Here is a 24,931-nt window from a genome sequence, read left to right on the forward strand (position 1 = left end):
ATTCTATGAAGTACCTCCGTGCTGCCTTGGCAGAATACACCCATCTCTGCACCATCGCACAGCTGCGGTTCCAGCATCTTGGCTCCTGCAAAGGCAAGTCTGATGCTTTCCTTCTGCAAAACAAACAGTAACTCTTGAACCTTTTCTGGAAGGAATTAAAGGAGCAGATAAATGGAAGCTGATGGGAATAACTTAACATGTCTTGTGAAAGTCTTGATTATAGTACAAGTCAAGGCGTAGCCCAGACTAGAAGACATGCACATGCGTATGGTAAAGTTTCTGGGAAATAAATGGAAAAGCTACTGGCATAAAACTACATGTGACTGTACCCTGACTGGAATAAAATGTCGCTTTTTGCTACTGCTCTGCCACAAGGTTGGAGGATCAGCCCATTGTTCACAGTTGTGGCGGTGAGATCATGTTGTGGCTGCCCTTCCATGCAGAGAACAGGATATTATGTTTCTGCAGGTTGGAAATTCTTGTATTTCTTTTGCCAGCAAGTGAAGAAAGAAACTAAAAGATGTTTTGATTCACAAGTCAATTTATTTTCACTAAACAAGAGCACTTAAATTCTTATGTCAGTATCTTATCAAACAAGGTCCTGTCATTGCAGGTATGTACTATAGGAAAAAAAATGTGTTCAGACAAATCTGCATTGAAAAGTTAAAAAGATATAAATGATCTTAGGAGAGATATTCTTTCCCACTGCTACAGAGGTTGGCATGAAGTAAAGCAGTTGCTACCTTTGAAGCACTGCCAGCATAAATAGCTCAGAGTAAGAATTTTCATTTTCATAATAAACACTGAAATGCAAGAGAACTCTGCGTTGATGAATATGCTGTATGGTTCAGTGGGACTAGACAACTCAGGAAGAGTTTAGCTAGAGTATAAACAAAATATCTTGCAAACCACACTTTTTTGTAAAAGTTGTCAATTATGTAAAATGATTCCATGATAATAATAATTGAATTCAAAGGCAGATGTGTGTCTTTCAAACTCATCCAGTCTTTAGACTTCCGCAGCTTTAGAAGGCAAAGATCTCACCTGCAAAAACAATGGTAGAGTGCAGGAGCCCAGTTTTTCTCAGGAAAAATCTGAAGAGATCTTTCACTCTCCTGTTTGCTCTAATCTATCCCTGATTTTCACCTGAGTACCTTTTAAACCTTTTTTTCTCATTTCTGTTTTACTTGGAGAGAATAAAGAGAGATAAAGCAGGTAACCGTTTGACTTGGCCAAGTTATCAAAGCTTTCCAAGCCTCCTAGAAGGTATCAAATACTAACATGAGAAAAGTTATAGAAATTCCCAAGGAAGAGAAGAGTATCCTTAACTCTAGGGCAGACATGGATTAGAATTTACTAGGAACAGTCCTTTGGTTTTAATCTTGTTCCTTAGTTGAAAGGTGCCTCATAGGTGTCATGAGAGGGATCTGGTGCAAATTTGTCCCATGTAACTTAATCTGTCCAAATTGCAAACATTTTGTATAAGGTTTTCCAGAAGTTAATAGAAAATAATGGGCATCTCCAAAGGAAGATTCACTTTGTGTATTCCCTAGACACCTGTCTTAAGATTAAGACAACCCTGGAGGCGTACATCTATGTATGTTCACTGAGTGCAGGAAGACGCTCAGATTATATAACCGGAGAACCTCTTATTATGTGCCTAATTTTTGATGGTTTAAGGAATCCAACTCAGTGATCTGAACACCCTGAAATACTCACACAGCGTCCTGTAGTCTTCATTTATCCTTGCTTCCCACCTCAACCAAGCACAATGATGGAAAATTGAAATAGTTTCCGTGTCAGATCTGCTCCTATGCGTGCAGTGATGCAGAGAGTATCTCCTGCTGTAACTGTGATTGATGTCCATGACACTAGTTGGAGCACATCAGCAGAGGTGACTTTGTGCTACTGTGATCGTATGATTATATTTGTTCATGTCTAGGCAGATGCAGAGGCATACACGTCTAAATCATCTTTAAGGACCTGGTCTACATGTAAGTGAGTGCTATGAAACTGCCTTTCCATTCCTTTACTCCACACAGAAGCCAGTCAAATGGTAGATATCATTTTTCATGCTCTTCAGAGATCCCCCCGTCTGCAAAGGGTGTAGGAAGTTATGATGCTATGTGGAGAATGGTACACGCTATGACAGAGCCCAGCATGAGTTCTCAGTACATGTAAGTATGACTTTGCCGAGCTCCAGAGAACAGGGCAGTTGTACTTGGTTTTCCTCCAGTGCACGTCCTAGACATCAAGATGACATCCCATGACCAAAAATTACAGACCAAACTGAATAAAGCCCCTAAGTGGGTGCGCAAAGCCCAGAATACTGCAGAAGTAAGAGATTTCTGTTGCATTTCTTTGTAGGGGTGTATGTGCTGTGTGAGTCTGTGAAGCTCAGAGCTACAGGAGAGGGCAGATATATATAGAATGAAGCTCCAGAAAACCTACAAAAGGAATTGCACTGTACATCACAGTGTACCACAAGGTGTATCTGGAGAGAGGTGGATAACTGTATTTGTTGGCTTACAGGCAGAAAGAGAGAATGGTGAGGTTCAAGGAAAGGTTACGGACAGCACACAGTCGTAAACCCAAGCTCTGCACTGGCTGCGCAACCTCCTTCTTGCCAACACCTGCAAGCAAGCAGCTCTAGTGCCTGCAGGATCCACAGCCAAGCACTCTAGTACAGTGCACAGGGAGATTTTCTGAACCAGGGGAACCTCAGAGGGAGCTGAGAAAGCTGCCAGGAGCCTACAGCTCACATTACAGTAGCTGATGAAACATGGGCAGGTCCAGGAGCAATGGCTGCCAAGCCCTCCACCTTGTAAAAAAGAAGACCCCAGGAGCACTAGCAGCCAGGAGCACTGCAAGCAAGGTGTGGTGCAGCAGATGGCATGGCAGGACATGCAGAAAGGGCACTGTAGCTCTGCCATCTACACCAGGAAATTGTTATCCCCTGGCAAAAGGCTATGTCCACTCTAAGCTCTGTACCTGCCATGACTGATGCAGCTTTCCAGGCACAGCTCTAGTGGGAACACACTGCCACCCAGGTGTCAGGCTGCAGGGTATGCTCTGCTCCTGTGCCAGTATCAGATGGCAGCAGTGAGCACGCCTATGGGAGTTGCATGCAAGTAGAGCTCCTTCACTCAGTGGCAGACACCCGGTAGGAAGTGAGGAGGTTGATGAGTATCATGGAGTGTACGTGAGAGAGATCGACTCCTGGAATCACACTGTACCTTTCCTGAGATAGGCCCAACACACAGACAGGTTGCATGATATGGAGCATTCCCCATCCTCTTTCCATCACGCTGAATGTGATGATTTACAGGATAGAGGATAACGGTAACAAGTTCCTGCCTAGCACAGCAGGCACTTCTCCTCTGTGAGTGCCTCACCTTCCTAGGTGCCTTTGCATAAAAGGTATGAGGTTCCACAAGTGAAACTGAGCAACAACAAGTATGATGGTTCATGTAGCTTAGAGGAGTCACCAAGGTTAAGTTGGCCCACAACTTACATCAAAACTGCTTCCATAAAGAGAAGAAGATGGGTCACTGTCATGGGAGACTCTCTCCTGAAGGGAACAGAAGGCTCAATATGCAGAAAAAGATCCTTGTGCAGGAATTAGCAAGGGTCATTGAAAGACCTTTAATTTAGATTTGGAGGGAAAGGGGGATAAAACCAGGCTCACTACATATATGCTTCGGGGTAGACATGGCAATGTTTGAGAGACAGTGTGTAAGCAAGACTCTTGATTCTGCCATCTCCATGGAGCTAGGGGATGGAGATCCATGTGGCAGCAAATTCACAAGAGTTACTGATGTGTTAGAAACCACAGAAGAGCCTGAGAAGGGTCACATAGGAATTAAGGCTTATGCCCCCCAAAAAGGTGTCAGAATCTATAGCCCAATTGAAGTGCATTTACTCAAATGCACACAGCCTGAGCAACAAACAGGAGGAGCACAAAGCCATTGTACAGCAGGAAAACTATGATATAGTTGCCATAATAGAAACATGATGAGATGACTTGCACTACTGGAGTGCTGCAATGGATGGCTACAAATTCTTCAGAAGGGATAGGCAAGAAAAGGGAGGCAGTGGGGTAGCCCTGAATGTTGGAGAGTGTTTTGACTGTCTAGAGCTTGATGATGGTGACAATAGGATTGAGCGTTTATTGGTAAAATCAGCAGGAAGGCCAACAAGACAGATATCATGGTATCTATCTTTTACTATCAACAGTGATGAAGAGGCAGACAAAATATTATATAATCATCTGGGGAAAGTCTCTCAGTCACTAGCCCTTGTTTCCATGGGGGTCTCATCTTACCAGATGTGTGCTGGAAATAAAATGCAGCAGAGAGGGAACAGCCTAAAGGGTTCCAGAAGTGACATGACATAGGTGGTGAGTGAGCCAGCTGGGGAAGGTGCTTCCACTGGACCTGTTGGGTGAAGTGATGGTTGAAGGCTATTTTGGGCATAGAGATCATGAAATTAGTTTTCAGTTCTTGGAGAAGTAAGGATGGGGGTCAGTAATACTGCTACCTTAGACTTCCAGGAGGCAAATTTTCACCTGTTAGGAGCCTGCTTGACAGGGAGGCAATGCTGAAGTACAAAGGATTCCAGGAAGGCTGGACGTTCTTCAAGAAGGAAATCTTAAAGATGCAGGAGCAGGCTGTCCCCATGTGATGAAAGACAAGATGACAAGGAAGAAGACAGGCCTGGCTGAAATGAGCTTTGGTTGAAACCCAGGAAAAATAGGAGAGTCTATGATCTTTGGAAGAAGGCGCAGGCAATTCAGGAGGACTACAAGGATGTTATGAGGTTATGAAAATTAGAAGAGCTAAAGCCCAACTTGAAATTAATCTGACTACTGCCATAAGGACAATAAAAAAATGTGTCTATAAATACGTTAGTGACAAAAGGAGGGCTAAGGAGAATTTCCATCTCTTATTGGATGCAGGATGAATCACAAAAGGTGATGAAAGATTGAAATAATTAATGCCTTCTTTGCTTTGGTCTTCAGTATTAAGAACAGCTGTTCTCCAGGTACCCAGGCCCCTGAGATAGAAGACAGGGATAGGGAGCAGAATGGAGCACCCATAATCCAAAGGGAAATAGTTAGTGACCTGCTACAACACTTATACACACACCAGTCTTTGAAGCCAGATGGAGTCCACCCAAGGATACTGATGCATTCTCCTGGAGAAACTGGCTGCCCATGGACTGGACAGGAGTACTTTTTGCTTGGTAAGAAATGGTTGGATGGGCAGGCCCAAAGAGTTGTAGCAAATAGAGTTAAATCCAGTTAACAGCTGGTCACAAGCCGTGTTCCTCAGGGCTCAGTATTGGGGCCAGTCTTCTTTAATGTCTTTGTCAATGATCTGGACAAGAGGATTGAGTGTACTCTTACTAAATTTTCTGAACACCAAGTTGTGTGGGAGAGTTGGTCTTCATCCATTTCCTGTCATGGGCAGGGACATCTCCAGTTTAAAGCCACTCCCCCCATACTATTACTACCTGTCCTTGTGAAAAGTACCTCCCCAGCTTTCTTGTAGCCCATTCAGGTATGGGAAGGTCGCTATAAGGTCTCCCTGGAGCCTTCTCTTCTCCAGGCTGAACAACTCCAACTCTTTCAGCCTGTCCTCGTAGCAGAGGTGCTCCAGCCCTCTGATCATCTTTGTAGCCCTCCTCTGGACCCATTCCAATGGTTTCACATCCTTCTTATGTTGGGGATTCCAGAACTGGACACAATACTCCTGATGAGGTCTCACAAGAGAGGAATAGAAGGGCAGAATCACGTCCTTCGCTCTGCTGGCCACGCTTCTTTTGATGCAGCCCAGGATACAGTCGGCCACCTGGGCTGTAAGTGTGCATTGTCAGCTCACGTTGAGCTTCTCACCAATGAGCACCCCCAACTCCATCTCCACAGGGCTGCACTCGATCACATCCTGCCCGATCCTGTATTCAAATTGTGGATTGCCCCGAACCAGGTGTAGGACCTTGCACTTGGCCTTGTTGAACCTCATGAGGTTCTCACAGGCCCACTTCTCCAGCCTGTACAGGTCCCTCTGGATTATATCCCATCCTTCTGGTGTGGCAACTGCACCACTCAGCTTGGTGTCATCTGCAGACTTGCCAAGGGTGCACTCAACCCTGCTGTCCGTATCATTGATGAGGATATTAAACAGCACTGGTCCCAGTACAAACCCCTGAGGGACACCATTTGTCAAATATCACCATGTGGACTTTGAGCCATTGACCACTACTCTCTGAATATGACCATCCAACCAATTCTTTATTCCCTGAACAGTCCACCCATCAAATCCATCTCTCTGATTTAGAGAGAAGGATGTTGTGGGGAACCGTGTCAAAGGCTTTACAGAAATCCAGACAGATCACATCAATTCTTTTTCCTATGTCCACTGCTGTGGTTACCCCATCACAGAAAGCCACTATGTTGTTTAGGCAGGACTTGCCCCTGGTGAATTCATGCTGGGTTTCTCAAATCACATCTTCCATGTGCCTTAGCATAAACATGTGCCAGTAGCGCTAGGCTGCCAGTAGCATAGAGTGCACCAGAGGCCATTCCAATGGTATAGTAGGATACTTTTTGTTTATACATGTAGCAGCACATCTAAGCTTAAGACATTATAGTTCCCCACTCATTCACTTGCTTGACTTTCTTGACCTAGGTACTTGTACAACTGCAGCCAAACAGGTGAGTAAAAAGTTTGCAGGTTCAGGCCCATCTAGCAGGCCACTAAACGCCTATTAAAAGGCTACACTGGAACTAAAAAAGAAAGTCTGCTGCCAAACTCAAAGAACAGAAGAAAAAAACCTCTTGAAAATAGAGGGAACAACTTTCTACATGTACTTGTTTTCTTAGGAGTGCACCATTTGTGAATTCATATTTCACGATGACCACTCTGCTGACAGCTCCTTCTGAAAGGTAAATAGATCATCCTGCTCCAGAACGGGGAGGGAGGGGGAAATCTGTCTTTACATTTACTTGTTCTTGTTTGCAAAATTTTCAGCTGCTTACTCAGGTCTGAAGTATTTGAAGAGCCAGATGAAAAGGAGATTGATGGAACACATTTGCACTACACAAAGTTGCTGCACTGTATTTTAATCACCGCTTTGATGGGCATATCAGAGGAGGTCAACAGAAGTGAAATGAGCTATGACTTGGGTGGTCTCTCTCAACTGAACCTATAGCATACAACTCCTCTTATCTCCATTGAAGTGGGGCAAGAAAGATTTACAGGGCGGCCAGGATTTGAATGAGCTGAAGCCTGGAGATCCTGACTGTTGCAAAATATTCCCTGTACCTCAACATTAAAGTTTAACGGCAAGGCCTGTGATGTGCTTTGCATTCTCCTTGGGGGGAAACATGTGGACAGGTAATGTGTTGCCCAAACAACCTCAGCACCTCTGCAAGAGTTAACTACCCACAGAAAAGGGCTACAAAGACAGCCAGCGTGAATCAGGAGAGCCCCTCTGACCTCAGAAGAGCTACAGAGATTTGCACTACTGAAGACATTGTCTAATGCAACTCTTTGTAGAAGGTGTTTATTTTAAAATTAATTTCTAAAGGTAAAATGGACAACAATACCCAAACAACTCACATCCAAGCTGTCTTGTTTATCAGAAGAAATACAGCTTAGAAGAATGAAACTTGACCTTTAATGGGGTTTAGCAGATCTGCTTAGGATTTAGATCTCACTAGGAGAATCTAGCACACAGACTGCTTTCCTGGGCCTGTTTCTCTCGGCTGCTCTCATTGTAAACACACTTGAGTTGAATCACTCCCACATTGCTGCACTGTTATTGTGGTACAGGGGCAAAAATATTTGGCAAGCATTTCAAAGCAAATGCTTCAGATGGAATGATGGCAGCTGAAGAGCAAAATGCCAAGATTAAGGAAAGTGTATGCTCTGCTATGCAGGGAAGCTTTTCTGGAAGGCACACTAAAAAGTTGTTTAGTCAAGTTTTAACATAATTTCTGGTGATGTTTACTGGAAATAAGAATATAAAGTGGTCAATACTTCATATGCACTATTTAAAGGGTAGTTTAGAACATAAAAATATGCAAACAAGAAGAAAAATTCTCCATCTGAATGAAATAGCAGTTTTAATTCATCAATACTATACAGAATACACATTCCACTGTGAAATTCTCCTCTAGTAATATAAATTCCTCACAAAAATATTGTGGTGAGGCTTAGAGTATAGAAAAAACAGATATTTTGTGTTAGTGTAGTGACACATTTGCCTCACCATAGCTTAGGCAAGTTCAGCTTTTCCATTAGAAGCTGCTGTTTTCAGGGATCTTTTTTAACTTGGACATAAGAATTGGCTTCCAGCTACGACTTGGTAAATAAAAGCTCAGCCTGAGACCCACTTATAATGCCAAAGTTTAAAAAAATATTAATTTGGATGCGTTTAGTTATAGAAGAGAAAGAAAATAAAACTTTTCTGGTCTTGTACCATTTAAAAATGCCTTTGGTTTACAAAGGCAATTTGTTAAGCAATTAGTCCAATTGCTCTAATCCCCTCTGGGGTACTAAAACTGAATGGCTGAGACACTAGATGTGAAAATGACTTTACCATATGCAGCGGTACTTTTCATAAAAATTATTAATTTGATCTTTTAATCTGCTTTGCACACACATACAGTGGAATTGTTCACCTGCTTTTGCCAGCAAGAGTAAGTCTGACTTGTGATGCAGACTGAAATGTGCTCTCTGCCCCTCCAGGAATCTTCACAGTGGTTGAAGACTTTCCAGTGTGCACTCTGTGGTCTTGCATGCAAATGTGTGTCTTTTCCATGGCTCCTGGTGCATCCTTCAGCAGCACTCTAGGAAGCCCACAATTTGCGTGCACGCCATGGGGATTAACCATTCTTTTTCTGTTTTCTAACTTCAAGGTTTGACTTTTGATTTGGTCATGCATTTAAATAGAAAAAATACTCAGCGTAAACCAGAAAAAAACCTCAAAACAGGTGTGCTAAAACGTCCCACACTTCTGTCCATCAGCCTATTGAGCTAAGCAAGTTCCTCTACAGCTTTTGCTTTTCCCCTTGAGTCTTACGTTTACCTGAACTCATGATTGATCTGTCTTTCCTGTAGAATATCACTGAAACTTGTCCTTTCCTATCCTGTGGCACTAAAAAGCACAGAGTATTTCCCTGGCACCCTGGTCAGCAAGTGGGAACCCTGCAGTTCTCCCAGGCTCAGCCTGCTTCTGGAGCCCCCATCCCATGTAATTCCCATGAGAATTACTATTGCCACAGTGAACTCTCCCACATCTACCAAACTGACATTTGTCACAAACTTTTTCTTCTGATTCACCTAGCGCATTATTCCTCCCTTCATCTTTTTCTTCCCTGAACACTTATTTATTACTCCTATAGTTCTGCTTAGGTGTTCCCACACAAAAAGGGAAATTGGGGATGACTCCTCCCTAGAAGTGTTCAAGGCCAGGTTGGATGGGGCCTTGGGCAGCCTGATCTAGTGGGATGTGTCCCTGCCCATGGCAGGGGGTGTGGAACAGGATGATCTTTAAATTCCCTTCCAACCTAAAACATTCTATGATCTTATGATTTAAAAAAAAAAAAATATATGGACACTCACACCACATCATGTATGTACAGTAAATCCAATGCTTCTAGGAAGCAGCAAACACTCTCTTTACGGTCTGCAGATACTCAGTATGTTCAACATCTCTGGACAAGTAAAACTGGCTGGACATGTGCAAATCTATATTGCAGAGTATGTGCTGTGGATTTAGTGCTTTTTGGAAGCACTGCAAATAGTATGCAAGTGCTGTGTCATGAATACATGCATGTACCATGAGTCCATCCAGCTTTTTTTTGGAGAAAACTGAAAAATGCAGAATACTCTCAAAAACTGGCTGCACACAAGAGCTTAGTGGAGAAGAAGCATTTGAGAATCAGCATACAGAGTAGCCCTCAATCTGCAAAGCTCTGCATAGCTCCAGCCTTTAGATCCAATTTCTTTTCATCTTCCAGGTGCTACTAATGTTCTGCGATGCTGTCCTCCTCAAAATTCTGCTTTTATCTGCAGCTGGGCCCCAAGTTGGCCAGGGCTTTGAGGCAGAATTGCCTGGCCGTTTCTGGAAAGTGAGTGCACCAAGAGATACTGAAAGGTTTCCAATTTCTAAAGCAAGATTTTATTAGAATGCAAACTCATAAACTAGAACAAGGCTCCTCTTTAAAAGGAGTTAGCTCAGACTACTGGGTGAAACAGACTGCACGAAATCATCAGAATACATATCTCCTCCCTCCCCACCACACCCTTTCCTACACTCCTGCTCTCTAGTCATGAAATTTTTAGTGATATTCTGTGTTTCAACAACCACTGCCACCTCCTCTGTCTCTCAGATTAAGCCTCCATCTTTCCAGCACCTTTCAGACCTGGCTTGGCTCCATTGTTGGAAGCTACTCCTGTGCTCCTCTTGGGAGCCTCCTGCTTCACATGTCAGTCTCCTAGCTTGCTTCACCTGCTTCCCACCACTTCTTCACCGAGGTCTAGGACAACTCTTGACAGCCAGCTCTCTGCAGCTTTCTCTCTGTGGGGACAACTCTACAGTGATAGCTCTAACTCTAAACTTAAGATTAAGCCTAAGACTAACTGTAGCAGCTCCCTATGGACATTTGAACCCACAGAGAGAGTTTTCTTGCAGAGGGTTGGCCATGGAGAGCTGTCCCTTGCCACTTCAACCCACCCACAGTCAGCAAGGTTTTCCTACCACAATTATTTTTGAGGCTGGTAAAATTTCCTAGTTTCTCAAAAGAATGGTGGTTGGTGCAGCAAACAGGACATGAAATCACAGAATTGTGGAATCATCTGGGTCAGAAAGGACCTTAAAGATAATCCAGTTTCAACCTCTTTGCCATGGGCAGGGATACCTCACACTAGATCAAGTTGCTCAAAGCCCCATCCAACCTGGCCTTGAAAACCTCTAGGGATGGACCATCCATGGCTTTTCTGGTCAACCTCACCCCTCTGTTGCTGTGCCCCCATGAAAAACAGACAGGTGCTGGGAGGGCAAGTCACACAATTCTGCCGCCAGCCCCAGCAATTTCCTCATGCTCCTCTTCTGCCATGCCGCCTGCCTGAGACATACCTTTGTGTTTCTGGGGAAACATGAAAACACTCCTCAGTAAAAACCTCCTTGAAAAATGCTTTCCCAAAGAAACCCATCAGTGATATTAGCAGGGAAACAATTTGCATGTGAGGTAGGGATGAGGCTGGTGGATGGAAGAAGGGCTTCTTCAGCATCCCTTCTGGTTCTGCCATTCTATGAAGAGCCACAGATACTCAGTGTGGTCTCAGATAAAGATCAATATCTAGGAAGTTGTCAACTATCATTGCATATGCCAAAAACACCCATCAGGGCAAGTGAAAGTTGCAAGCACAGGAAAAAAATGAACCCTTGGAACCAGGTCAGAATAGATGTGTTTATTCTGTTTGTTTTCTGCTTTTACTAGGTTCATGTTCTGACTTCCTGAAAAGCAGTACCCATCCACAGTGAACCACAGCACCTGGGAACACATGTAGGACATTTTGATGTGTTCTGGCTGCTCAGCACAATCAGACAAGAAAACAAAAATATATTTCTAGGACTTTTCATAACCACTGGGGCTGCAATGCACCTCACTTGTTTGTAGCCATTGGAAAACTGGATGAACTATGAGGGCTGATTCATGATTCTTCTACATTCAAAGGGTCATGGTCACATGCATTTGTCACAGAGAATGATCCTTAGAGAGAGCATCCTCTGCCTGTGATTTGACGAGCTGACTTTCATCCCGAACACTCAATGTGTGTTCCCCACAATTCACTCTCTCTCCACTGTGCTCTGTGTAAGCCCAGAAGAGGTCACACTTCCTGGGATTTGGCTGACAGGTAGCAGATAAACTGACAAGAACGGGAGCATAAAGTGAGGAAAAAACAGCAGAGAAGTGTTTGCTCAAAGGACTTTCTTTTAAAGTGTTGCTATAATTTCAACACAGGCACCACAGTGCTGAAGATGATATAGGTACAGGATTTAGCAGCTGGGTTATAAACTCTGGGAAATTACCGACTCCTGTAAGTCTAGATTTCTAATACAAAGATAATTATTTCAAAGTCTTCACCTTCATTATTTCAGCCTTTGACCCACTCAAATAAGAGAGAAGCAAGAGATGTCTATTTTAGTGTTACTGAAATCAGTTCAAGTCAGTCAAGTTAATTAGTATGCAACATCTTATTTTACAAATGATTATGTAAAATCTAGGCTGTGCAACTGGACAACTTTTTGGCATGCTGAGTGTCCTGCAGGTAGATTGGAGGTAAACACTTTCACTGCTTCCCTGTGTTATTCGTATGTTTTGTTATAAATTAATGCATATAACTGAAAATCCCAGGATTTGTTTCAATTCCAGAAACAAATCCGGAGTCTGATCTTCCTTTTGTTCTCTAAAATGCATTGCATTACTTAGTCTTCTGCCACCCAATTATCCTGAAGAAATATCCTTTCCTTTGATGTGTGAGCTATGTGATGCATTGCAGCCAGAGGAAGGCAAAAAAAAAATGAATCCAGAGAATGTTGACATACATCCACAAAATTGGACAAGTAATGTATGTTTTCCACTCTGAAAAAAAACATAATTCAAGGGTGATAGCTGACATGCCCTGGTACCATTTTTCCTCTTAACCATAAAAGTGTGTTAAATCTATTGGGCAGGTGATAAAAAGACAGTTTTGAGGGTGTCTGTTAAAATTGTTCATCGGGTAAAGCTGGTACAGATTTAAATATTGGCATTTTTTTGACAAAATAACTACACAAATAATGTTAATGATATTGAAAATCCTTGTAGCTTTTCTACATGCAACACCACTGCCAGTCTTTGTCTGGATTTGCTAAAATAGGTGAAATGAAAGGAGTGGATGAACAGGAAAACCATCAAGCTACAAGATAAGACAGAAAAGTTTGAAAAAGCAAAGGATGTATTCAAGTTGGTTTGAAGGCAAATGGTCTGTTAGCCTGTGGAAAGGCCCAGAAGGTAGAACAGCTAGGTGAATTTCCTAGGGATTATTTAGTGTGAGTATCTGGAGGAACGCTTTTACCTAAGCAAACCACAGGAGGAACGAACTGCTGCGCAAATAGTGTGGAGTAACATGCATTGCACTTCTCTGCATTTACCTGCATGGCTCAGAGGAAACTCCTTCCACAATTAAATTGCAGGTTCTTCTGGAAGCCCCTCACCAGGGAAAAATCCTAGACCCTCACTGGCCCTGTCCAAAGCTGAGGGTCTTCCTTAGTGCCAGATATGCCAGTTTTTGTTGCCTGCCTATATGTTTCTTTATCCTTACTCTGAAGAATGTGACAACACAGTTTAAAAGCAACTTGTCAGTCTGGGAGATGACCCCCCAGGCTATGAGCATCACCAGCACAATCCTTTTCTGGGATCAGGCCAGTGCTTCAGTCACTGCCCTCATTTATCCTCCTTACTTAAAGCAATTGTCAAAGTTTCCATCTCTTTTCACAGAGGTGGGGCCAGCTCTTTGGAAAGTGATGGGCAGAGGCAGTAGAAGCTGCTGATAGCTGTTTGCTTCTTCATGCCTCTAGAAAGAACCCTGGAGATGTTAAAACTTTGTAAACCCAGAGGAGAAAATGACTAGCAAGAGAGCCAAGAGGACTATTTGGCCCCACTCTGTGCTAACATGGATAGGACCTCACAAAGGGCTTCCAGCAGGAGCTTGTACTATCACAAACCATTTTGTTACATGGCGTGAACAAAGAAGCCAAATACAGAGAAGCATCAAGCATGTGAAATCACATTTGTTGTCACAGGGAGCTGGAGATGCTCTTAATGTCCCATGGTCTGCCCCAAGTAAATCCCTTCAGAAGGTGAGGGTTTCCTCTAAACGCTTATTTCCAGGACAATCAGAAGCAAATGTTTGCTTTTCATCTTTCTCTGAACTTTTCTTTATATTTAGGTCAGAGTAAAGTTTGACTCTTCCCCTTTTTTTGAGAGCATGGTTATCTTGCATGACCACTGACTGTTTCTTCGAATCTCAGTTTCTCAAATTCTCCATTTTGTGTACTTTCTGATACTTCAGAAACTGCTTCTGCCTTAAGTGCCCTGAGGCACCCTGTATTATCCAAAGTCCCTCACAGCTGCAAACGTTCAGGTTACCATCTACCCACCGAAAAAGCAGAAATTCTGTTTCAAGGTTAAAGCATAATATTACACTCTGGCAGAAATATAAAGACTTTTCAAACCATGAAAAAGACATAGGAAAAATGAGTGGATGGGCTCCCAACCCTCCTACATTCAGTGCTGAAAGTCCCAGGCATGCATCTGGGGCCACAGGCACTTCTTTCAGAAATACTGCCATCCCCAGCCGCCTGCTGCTGAGGTAAGCTGGACAAAACACCAGTAGATCAGAGATGTATGGGACAGGAGCCATCTCACCTAATTAACCCACATAAAACCTGGCAGTTAGTTTTAGCTAAGTAATCAATCAATTCCCCATGGGAAGAGAAGATGAATCCAGAACTGCAAGTGCTACTCAACTGATGGAACCAACACAAGGAGCTCAGGGCAGTTGCCTGACAGTAGATAGACAAATTATGAGATATGAATCTTACCCTAAGAATTTTCTCCTGGAGTCCCAATGCATGTTACTACTTTCTACTTAAAGTCATCAGACCAAATTAAGATTGCAATCTTACAGTAGGCTCAACTAACTCAATTCTTTGCCCACAAACCCTGTTTGGCTTCCCTATGGTTCTGGATTGTTTTCTGAAGGTTTTTGCCATGTTTGAGCACTTCTTCCTGTCTCAAGGACTTTTGATAGAGGGATCCTCTTTATTTATAAGCTTCCTGGCTTTCTTGTCATATCCTCAGCACCATCCTCTTGACACCAGTTTAGCATTTTGTTTGGTTTAATCTTATTACTATAAAAGGCAATAGTATAAAGAGCAGTCTCTCATTTACTAGAGTGAGTAAAGCTGAAATTTTTTTGCACTGACCTGGAATTTTTCCCTTGCAAAGCAACCTTTTCATTACAAAAGTGATAGAGCTCAGCTAATCCCAGCAGTAAAATGATCAGTATTGAATGCCATGGTAGTTTTGAAACAAGAAAACCTCCTTCTGTGCTCACTGCAAAAGATTAAGGACTGTCAAGTTTAAAAAATTGTTGGCTCTGCTTAACACTTGCTAAGCAAAGTATAGACTGTTTTATCCATTTACATTCCCTCACTTGTCTCCTTCATCTGTCTAATACATAATTTCCAAAGTCAGAAACAAAAAAATAAAAGAGTATTATCTAAGATAAAATGGCACAAAATTAAAAACTCTCAGCAATTGTAGAACACGGTGAGAAAGGACAAAGAGGTTTAAATTTCATCATGTTTTATAGCACCAGAATGCCACACATTAAATACAGATTTTTCTGCTGATTATATTGTTACGCATTCCATTGTTCCCATGCTGTTGGACTTCATTGCTTATGAAATTCCATGATCTGACACAGCTAGACTGAAATGCATCTGATCTCAATGAATGGCATCAGATGAAAAAAAGTGAATTTTAAAAGGAAAAAGAGATCATTTTAATTTTACTGTGAGTCCATTGATTGGTGACAGATGTTACCATTCCCATTTAATTATTCTTGATTCATTTTCCAAATAAAAATACGGATAGATGTCAAAGTATTTGAAGTCATCCAGATAAAGAGTTCATTTAAACAAGTTGTCTTTTTTCCTTTTTCTTTTCTTTCTTTTCTTTGCAGATTTTCCATTTTAAAGGGAAAACTCATTCAGAGTGGTACTTACAATCTTACCTGTGTACATTAGCTTCAAACAATACTGCATATGATTATTAGTCAAAGGTTATTAAAGCAAGATGGGGGTAGAGGAGTGGGTAACTCATTCTTTAGTAGGTGCTGGCATAAAACTCCGGCACAATACTGTGTCAACAGAAACACCTCAAGCTGAAATTTCATGACCACTGTGTATTCAGAGCTATGGATCTGAACAGACTTAATAGGCATTATTTAAAAGAAAACCATATCTTAGTCCCGAGGAACTGGCATTTTAAATTAAATATGTAAAAATTGACTGATTTTTTTCCTCACCCTGGAATATGCATTTTGAATAAATGGCTGGTAAAGAACAGGAACGTGTGCCTTGCAGCCTACCTGTGCCTCTAGAGATAGAGACCTCTGTCCTACAATCATCCAGTTAATAAGCTGAACACTTCTGAGCAGGAGTAATAAAAAATGTTTCTTATCATCTTTATAATTTTTATTTTGAAGTATTAGCATTATTTTCTGTTAAAAAATCTGGCACTTCATTTTCTTGCTTTTCCTACAGGAAATTTTTACCGGAAATATATTTTACCATAATCTTCATTATAAAGGAGTGCAATTGTGATAAAAAGGACGGTGTCTTTTGTTTACTCCCTAGAGTTTCAGCAACACATATACCTGACTACTAGACATTCAGTATTTTAGAAGCAGGAGACACAGATGTGAAAAATCTCATTCTAGTGAAACTATATATAGTTGATTTTTTCATATGATTCAGATGGTGTTTAATTATGTTAAAATAAGAAAAAAATAAGCAAGTTAACTCCTCATGATCCCTGGAAACCTAGCAACCTGTGAGGTTGGTGAGGTCCACAGGCAGACACCTGTTTTATCTGAGGCATTTGAGATATTCTGAAAGAGACTGATCTGAGTCTTGATGAAGACAACTAAATGTAGGCATTCAACACAGGTGTGCAAACTGTCAGTCTGAAAATGGTCATCCCTCACTATTAGCTTTGTTGACAACTTCGTATGGTCCATGACATATCCAATTTCCATTCTATTCTCTCCTTTATTTGTGCTTGCCATCAAAATTAATCTTCCATTGATGTATGTGGTTTGGATTCAAGAATAAAACTTCTCATATGGCAGCGCCCAGCCTCAGAGAGCCAGTGGCTGCAGCAGAGCCCTTATGACCCTCTAGCTATGCAGGACCTCTCCGCAGGGCAGGGAGAGCCTGAGTTATCACCTGGCTCCAAGGCTGCTAATTTGGAGCCTGCCTCCTGCAGAGGATAAGGAGCATACACCTCAGCCTCTGCTGCAGCGAGCCGAGGCGCAGCAACCCAAATGAGAGATAGGAGCCTTCAAAGTAAGTTGTTAAATTTACATGAATGCTAAATGAAGTGAATTACACAGCTCTGTTTCAAAACATCCTGATGGCTGTTCGCATTTTTTTTAGCGTGTCCTGTTAGCTCTCAGCCTTTCTAACTGTTTCTCGTTGGAGCAACTTGTGCAAGTAGTCAGTGATCTGGCAGCACTTCAAGGGACGCCAGTTTGGGACCCATAGAGGCTGCAGTGAAACTGTGTAATTCTGGAACTGGTGCTTATCAAGTTTAATATTTTATTTTATGTAGTCTTGCTGTCCACCTGAGAAAAACCTAGTAGGGCACATTGAGATTTCTCAAAATGTGGCCTCAGATCCTGGTTATACTTCTGTTCTAAATAACGTATTCAAGCCGTCCTGTGGATTTTGTGTTCTTCGGTTTCCTTTGATGTGGTATACTGTAATTTGTACTACATTGCCTGTCTTTTTTTTTAAAACAGTACTTAATCATGTTTCATTCTTAGAGTCTTGACTTAGTTATGGATCAAAAAATTGTATACAGATTTTATTTATTTTTTTTCTTCTAAACACATTTCCATATAATGTAGCAGGTGAAATTTGTGTTACATAAAATATTACTATATACAAATAAAACTGCATTTGGAAAAGATATTTCCCTTGGAACAGTCTCTACAGAAATATATTTTGCCATTATGCTAAAATATCTACAGCTGTGGACCATGACAGGTCCCTTGGCATTCTTATAGTTAACTCTGTGCTGCACTATTTCTGTTGCTGAAGGAAAGATACATCACTGCTCCTTGAATCCTGTGTTCAGTTCTGAGCCCCTCACCACAAGAAGGATGTTGAGGCTCTGGAGCGAGTCCAGAGAAGAGCAACAAAGCTGGTGAGGGGGCTGGAGAACAGGCCTTATGAGGAGCAGCTGAGAGAGCTGGGGTTGTTTAGCCTGGAGAAGAGGAGGCTGAGGGGAGACCTCATTGCTCTCTACAACTACCTGAAAGGAGGTTGTGGAGAGGAGGGTGCTGGCTTCTTCTCCCAAGTGACAAGGGACAGGACAAGAGGGAATGGCCTCAAGCTCCACCAGGGGAGATTTAGGCTGAACATTAGGAAAAAGTATTTCATGGAAAGGGTCATTGTGCCCTGGAACAGGCTGCCCAGGGAGGTGGTTGAGTCCCCTTCCCTGGAGGTGTTTAAGGGATGGGTGGACGAGGTGCTGAGGGGCATGGTTTAGTGTCTGATAGGAATGGTTGGACTCGATGATCCGGTGGGTCTCTTCCAACCTGCTTATTCTATGATTCTATGATTCTATGATCTTCAAAACACCTATTATTGTAATTAAGACAGTCAATTGTCTCAACTTGTCCCCATGCTGTTTTATGGATAGGAATGCATTAAATTAAGCATTTCAAGCTTCAGTCTTAATGCAAACAAATTGTAGAAGGAAAAAAAATAATAAAAAGAATTTAGAAAAAGAAACTACACATATCTGGACTCCTGGGAAAGCTAGGTTGAAATAAGTAACATGAAAAAAAACTCTATCTGTGCTATCTAAGTACAAAATATGCCAGCTGGAGCCTAGAAATGCCTTGGGGAGGTGGCCCTTGAGTACACGTTAGGCTCATTCCTAAGCGTTCCTCTGGGAAAAATGTCCATTTTAAACTATGACAGAGGACAACCTCTCCAGAGCACAGGATTGGTGTGGAGGGAGATGGTTCTGCCTCTCACTACCTGCTACAGGCCCTTACACTCCAGCAGTGCAAGAAAGGGATAAAATTCCCCTGCATAAGTGTGTTAGCACTTGAACATATTTCTAGCCTGGTAAATAGTTCTGTTACTCGGTTCTTGTTTGCACTCCTCCTGGTTCACATGTACTACCTGAGAAACAGTGTGTTCCTGCACTGTCTTGCAGAGGGAACCATTTCCACCCAAAACAAAACCTATGCCAAACTCCATCCAGCAGCTGCTCCCAGAAGTAGTATGGATGACACTGTTCTGCCTTCATTCCTCTGCCCTTTCCAGTTCTTCAACACTATGCTATTGGGCTTTCCATCTTCAGACAACTTCTTCTATACTCCTGTCATGTCCCAGAACATGAAACACTTGTCCTCAGGTTTTTTGGTGTAAAAGAACTAGTGAGCTGCAACATCACATTTGTTTTATTGCAGGTATGTTGAACCAAATAATTATATTCCAGGAGCACAGGAGCACCCTGTTGTCCATAAAGGTGACTTAAGAGAACGGCTTGTGTAGTTGGGACTTAGCTTAGAGAAGTTTTCGTTAAAGAATTTCCATGCTACTTGCATTGTGCCTGCTGAGCTGAACATGTAAACATCCACCTCCTTGAGGTCACCTGGAATGTACACGCTGTCCCAAGTGCCCAGCTCCTTTGGGCAGCCTTAACCAGCAGGCTTGCGTACCATCACCCCAAAGCAATGAATTCAGTGCTGAACGTATCAGACATATAACACCCAGATGATCATAACACTGCTGTGATCTTTGTATCATGGCTAATGGCTAGAGTAATCACACAGGAAGAGATGGATACCAAAATTCTTCCTTGGTCTGGGGTTTCAAAGTTAATCTTCCAAAAAGTGTGGCATAAATTACAGAATAGGGTACCTTGCACCTCTAATGTCCCTTATTAAGTAGTAATTGGATGACAAAGAAAAGAATAATTCTGAAATCAGACCCTAGGATTGCCTGTCTGACTGAATGCATGTTATACACACTCTCATGCACCAACATAATTGTTCTTCCTCTAGCTTCATGAATATTGAGAGTGCTTAGGCACTAAATCCTAGGAAGAGGACTTCACATTTGGCAAACACATGTGAACTTCCAGGGGATGAGGGGGACTGAGGTCTGGACTGATGTTTTAGACTTAGGTACCTGACAGCCAGCAATCTTGCATTTCAGGCTCTTGAAAGCTTTTTGAAATCTCACATTGTATAACCATAGAAAACTACAGGGGATACAGTCCCCATATTTCCTTCCCTAAATGCAAAGGTTCTATTTATGCATGGCCCTGGTGTGAAATATAGCAAGCAGGAAGAAGGAGAGGAGAGCATTTGTAATCCTGGTTGCTATTTCAGTATAAACTGGAGCCAAAGCACAGCTTGGCCCCGAATTAATCCACAGGTTACTGAAGAGAATAATTGCATTCATGTATGGCTTTTCCTGTAGATGCAAAAGAAGATCGAATTCAGTTGTGGTGCTTGGTTGCACATTTTTCTTGGTGTCATTCTAAGAAAAGCAAAGACAGTCTGTAAGATGGATAGACAGTTACTAAAGATGTGTATGAATTGCTCTGTAATGGATATAACACTGAATTCACAGGCATCTTCAGTTGCTAATGGAACCTGAAAGTTCTCGGGAAGATGTTGCAGTTCCATTTGGCGTGACCCACACCCTCCTCACACTGACAGCTCTGCAAAGTTACATTTTCAAAAACATATTTTCTTAATGCATTTTTTGGCTAACCCAGTATTTCCCATTGCCTCTGAAACACTTCAGTCTTACTCATATTAACTGGCTTACTGAGATACCAACAACATTCTTTTTATCCAGGATCAATTGACCAGACTTACAGAGCTGCTGGTATTTAAAGGAAGTTCAAGCTCTTTCCTGACTCTGATTCAGGGCTCTGAATTTCTAATTTATCTTGCTCATTAAGCTTATTATGTTGTCGATGTACACAGAAGGCAAATATCTTTAATATTTTCTCCCATTAAAGTTGATGTTACTGATAGAGAGCAAGGAGCAGTAGTTCCTAAGCTGGAAACCAAGGGCACATAGGCAGTCCTCAGCCTTTCTGAAAAATCTTTTATATGGTTTTAAATATTTCAAATGGATAGACCATGAAAGTTTAAGTTAAATATACTTGAAGGACTGACTGTCTCACAGCAAATCACGAGTGGATCACCTCATTGCTACAATCTCCACCAAAAATGGAGTTCTCACAAACTTTGTGGAATATCCGGGCAGAGAATTTCCAGGCAGATATATCCACAAAGCCATAGATGAATGTATAGTTGGAAGGATATAAAAGAAGATTCATATAGGCTGCATAGGGATGAAGTTCTGAAATGAGATGTGTGACAATTTATGCACAGTCCCTTTATGAAAAGGAAAAGTTTTCTGTTGAAGCTTTCCAGAGAAATTTTGACATAACTATCAGAATGCTCCATCACAATATCCAGCACTGCCAGAACCAAATATCTTTGTGTCTGATTCTCATGGGATTTAATTTAAAATCTTCTATTTCTCCAAGAACTTCTGATAGAAAACTTGTGATAAAGTTATACTGCATATCAGCTTTGATATTTTTTCATTGTTTTGAGATGTCTTATTTTAGAATCAAAATATTTCATTTTAAAAAATCCCAGAATATCATTAACTATACACAGATCCTTCCTTTCTATGTGGGTTCTACATTTTCTATTATGCAGTGTGGCAAGGTAAATGATCTACCAGTGGAAAGATGCTACAAAATCAATTTATTGGTGATTGCATTCAACTGGTATCTCCAACGTAGCACAGAATTGTTATTTGGTGATAACCTGGTCACCACAAGATTAATTTAAGTAAGTCATGCTTGTGTCATGGTAGTGAATTTTGCCATTAAATTAACTAAATTAATTGATTTAATTTTTCTCAGGGAACCCTTTCATGCTACTCAAAAAGACACAGGGCTCTCTCAGCGTTTCTTTTTCTGGCCTTGTGTATAATATTTTAAGCTAATGTAAATCTATAGACTGCAGTGGAAGTATCCTTTACGTACATCATCTTGAGATTAAAGCAAATCATGTTTATTATTCCCAATGATCTAGTAAATATATCTATAACACAGTCAGAGTGCTATGCACTTGATGTCTATCACTTACTTCTTAAACCTATGTTGTGTCAGATTGACACAAATGACTGCTAAATTCTTTCAGACTGTTGCCAAATACCAACAAAGTGCAAATTTAAAAGATGTAAAAAATGCATTTTTAAGATAAATCACCTTTTTTCAGCTAATCACCACTGTACATACACTGCATAAGAATAATCAATCAAATGTATAGAAATTTCCCTGATTTGGGCATTGAAATTTCTAGTAAAGACAATAAAATTGGAACATTAAGACATGCAATGCTTTCCTACTCATAAACAAATTCAGAAAACTTTACAGATTCAAAACATAAAGGACTCATCTTATCAATCATTTTGGAGAGGAATTTGCAGTAAGGGCCAGATAGTGGCTGTGCTGTTTTATCCAGCTCTGCTTCAAATGCACTTCCCTGTCCTCTGACTGGCTCACGTCACAGCTGCCACCATGACAATGTCTCCAAATTCCACTTACGTACATGGAAGTAAAGACTAGTGCCTCATACCAGTAAGACCGCAGCCTCAAATTTGCCTCCATAAACACAAACACTTTCAATACTGTATTTCCAAATCTTCCAGAAAAATACTACAGTGTACTGGGGTACGGCACAGAAAGATTTGGGTGGATTTCTATACTTTGGCAGAAGCTGGGGCAGGATATTTGAACATTAGCTTTAGTCTGAGAAGCTGGCCATGGTTACTGGGCTGTAGGCTATCCCCCAGTCACTCCTCTCCTGCCAAAATGTGTATTCTCAGGTACTGGATCCCATGTTTTCTTCCAGCATTGGACATGAAACTAATAACAGTGGAATGTACCAAGCTGACCGCTCTGGAAAACTGTTAATAAAACAAGAACTATACTCCAAATAATGTTTATAACCTCAATATTTTGTTCTCAAAAGGTTTTGAGGTTGTGATTTCTTTTATTGAGGTGACAGGCTTTGGGCAGTTGCCATTCTTGGTTCAAATCATTTGAAGCTCTGGACACACTGGACAGGTGGGCAATGTTCTCTTCCACAGGATTCTACGTGTATGTGTGATGGGGAGTGTCATAGGGTTCCATTCTCAGGAGAGAAATAAGACTTTCAGACATAATTTCTGAACAGGTTGATAATGTCTCCTGATATCTTCAAAGTCCTGCAGAAGCCTGCAGCCTTAAGAAACCCATTGACTTCAATGGGAGTGTTACCCAGGTCTCTCACACTGCCTCAATGTTCGATTATACAGTTCAACAAGGCAACAGCAGCTATCTCAGCTCCTCTTTTCCCTGTCCACCTCTCTTATTATTATTTATATGAGATGGATTTTTTCCCTCGTCCATACTTTCCCCTCTTCCTTTTCTCTCTAAAATCTCACTACATATTTAAAATGACTTCTGATGTCCAGAAGAATTTATTATTCTTATATTCCCTTCTGTAATTATTCATTTCTCTGATTAATCATCAAAAATTAGTTATTCCTTCCACTACAGATTTTATATTTCTCTTTCCAGATGAATCATTATGATGGGATGTGCTTACTTCCTGAAAGAGCTCCTCCAAGAGGGCTACTTGATGACCTGGTACATTTTTCTTTATATTCCTTCTCCACTAATCTGTAGACTTTTTTCTGTTTTGAATATGATGCACACCCCATTGAACTTCCGTATGTCTATTTTTTGTTATTACAACCACCGCTGATCACATGCTTTTACATTACAGACACAAGGACTGCAGAACAGGGACCACTTCAACTCAACAGCCTCGTGCCGTTCTGGAGGGAGGGAAAGCTCTTCGGGTAAGAGTGATCATGCAGCTCAAATAGAATAGCTCAAGAAGGAAGACACAGCCCTCCCTGTCCTGGTTTGCTGTGTTGAAATAAAGATCCAGACATGAATGAACAGAAGAAAAAATTTTATCATAGCTGCATTTTTCCAATGCAAAGTATAATTCACTTTCTGAGGCTCAAGGTTCAAGATAACTTTCCTGTTTCCATAATGACTGTTCTGGGGTAAAAAAAAAACCCAAGCTTAAATGAAGAGTTGTCCCTTGCCTTTGTTGCAAAATAATCCAGTACCATGGCAATCTTAACAAGCGTGGAAATCCTCTATTCCTTGTCACAACATCTCAGCAATGTAGGAGCAGGAGGCCCTCTCCACCAATGACTTCATCATTTGGTTCTATGCTGCCAATTTTGAGTGGCATTACAGCTACAAAGATTCAAAGGAAGAAACAGTTTCCCTGACCTCTTACTTCTTAGGCTGGATTTTGGTCTGTTGTTCAAGTATAGGATTTATCATTTTGTATATATTTTTCAAGGAATTTCAGCAGTTGTTGCCAACCTCTAATTTGGTCCTTGTTCACACTAGAAACAAAATATTTTCACTGATCATGGCAACACTGCATGTCCCAGCACAACCATGCTTCTCTCCTGTGGATTTTGTCCTAGTGGGAATGGTAAGAGAAGGCGTTTTTGCTGCCAGCATGGTAGGATGGCGTGGCTGCTCCAGCAGCAGCTCCTGAGCATCCCTGCCCTTTCTCCTCCTAGTTTAGCAGCCTCTACTGTTCCACACAGACCCCAAAGAGCACACGATGAAATTCAGTACGTGACACACAGAGCTGTCTCTTGCAGCAAAATGTGGTGATCAAGAACATTTTTTAAAAAAAAATAAAGAAAACGAACATAGAAAACATCTGTGCCTCTTTTCTGTCCAGGTTTATTTTTCCAATACTTCACATACCACAAATAGTTCAATATGACTCCTTCATCAGAACAGAAGTAAAGACAAAGAAAAACATGCAATATTTCATTAAAACGAATATTTTTATTGATGTGACAAATTTGATCGAACAGTTTGTACCTTCCCTTCCCCCACATGCTTTCTCCACCTGATCTCCAGTTTCCATCTCTTTTAAAA

The sequence above is a fragment of the Phaenicophaeus curvirostris genome, chromosome 1, assembly GCF_032191515.1.
Source record: "Phaenicophaeus curvirostris isolate KB17595 chromosome 1, BPBGC_Pcur_1.0, whole genome shotgun sequence".
In the NCBI taxonomy this organism is placed as follows: Eukaryota; Metazoa; Chordata; class Aves; order Cuculiformes; family Cuculidae; genus Phaenicophaeus; species Phaenicophaeus curvirostris.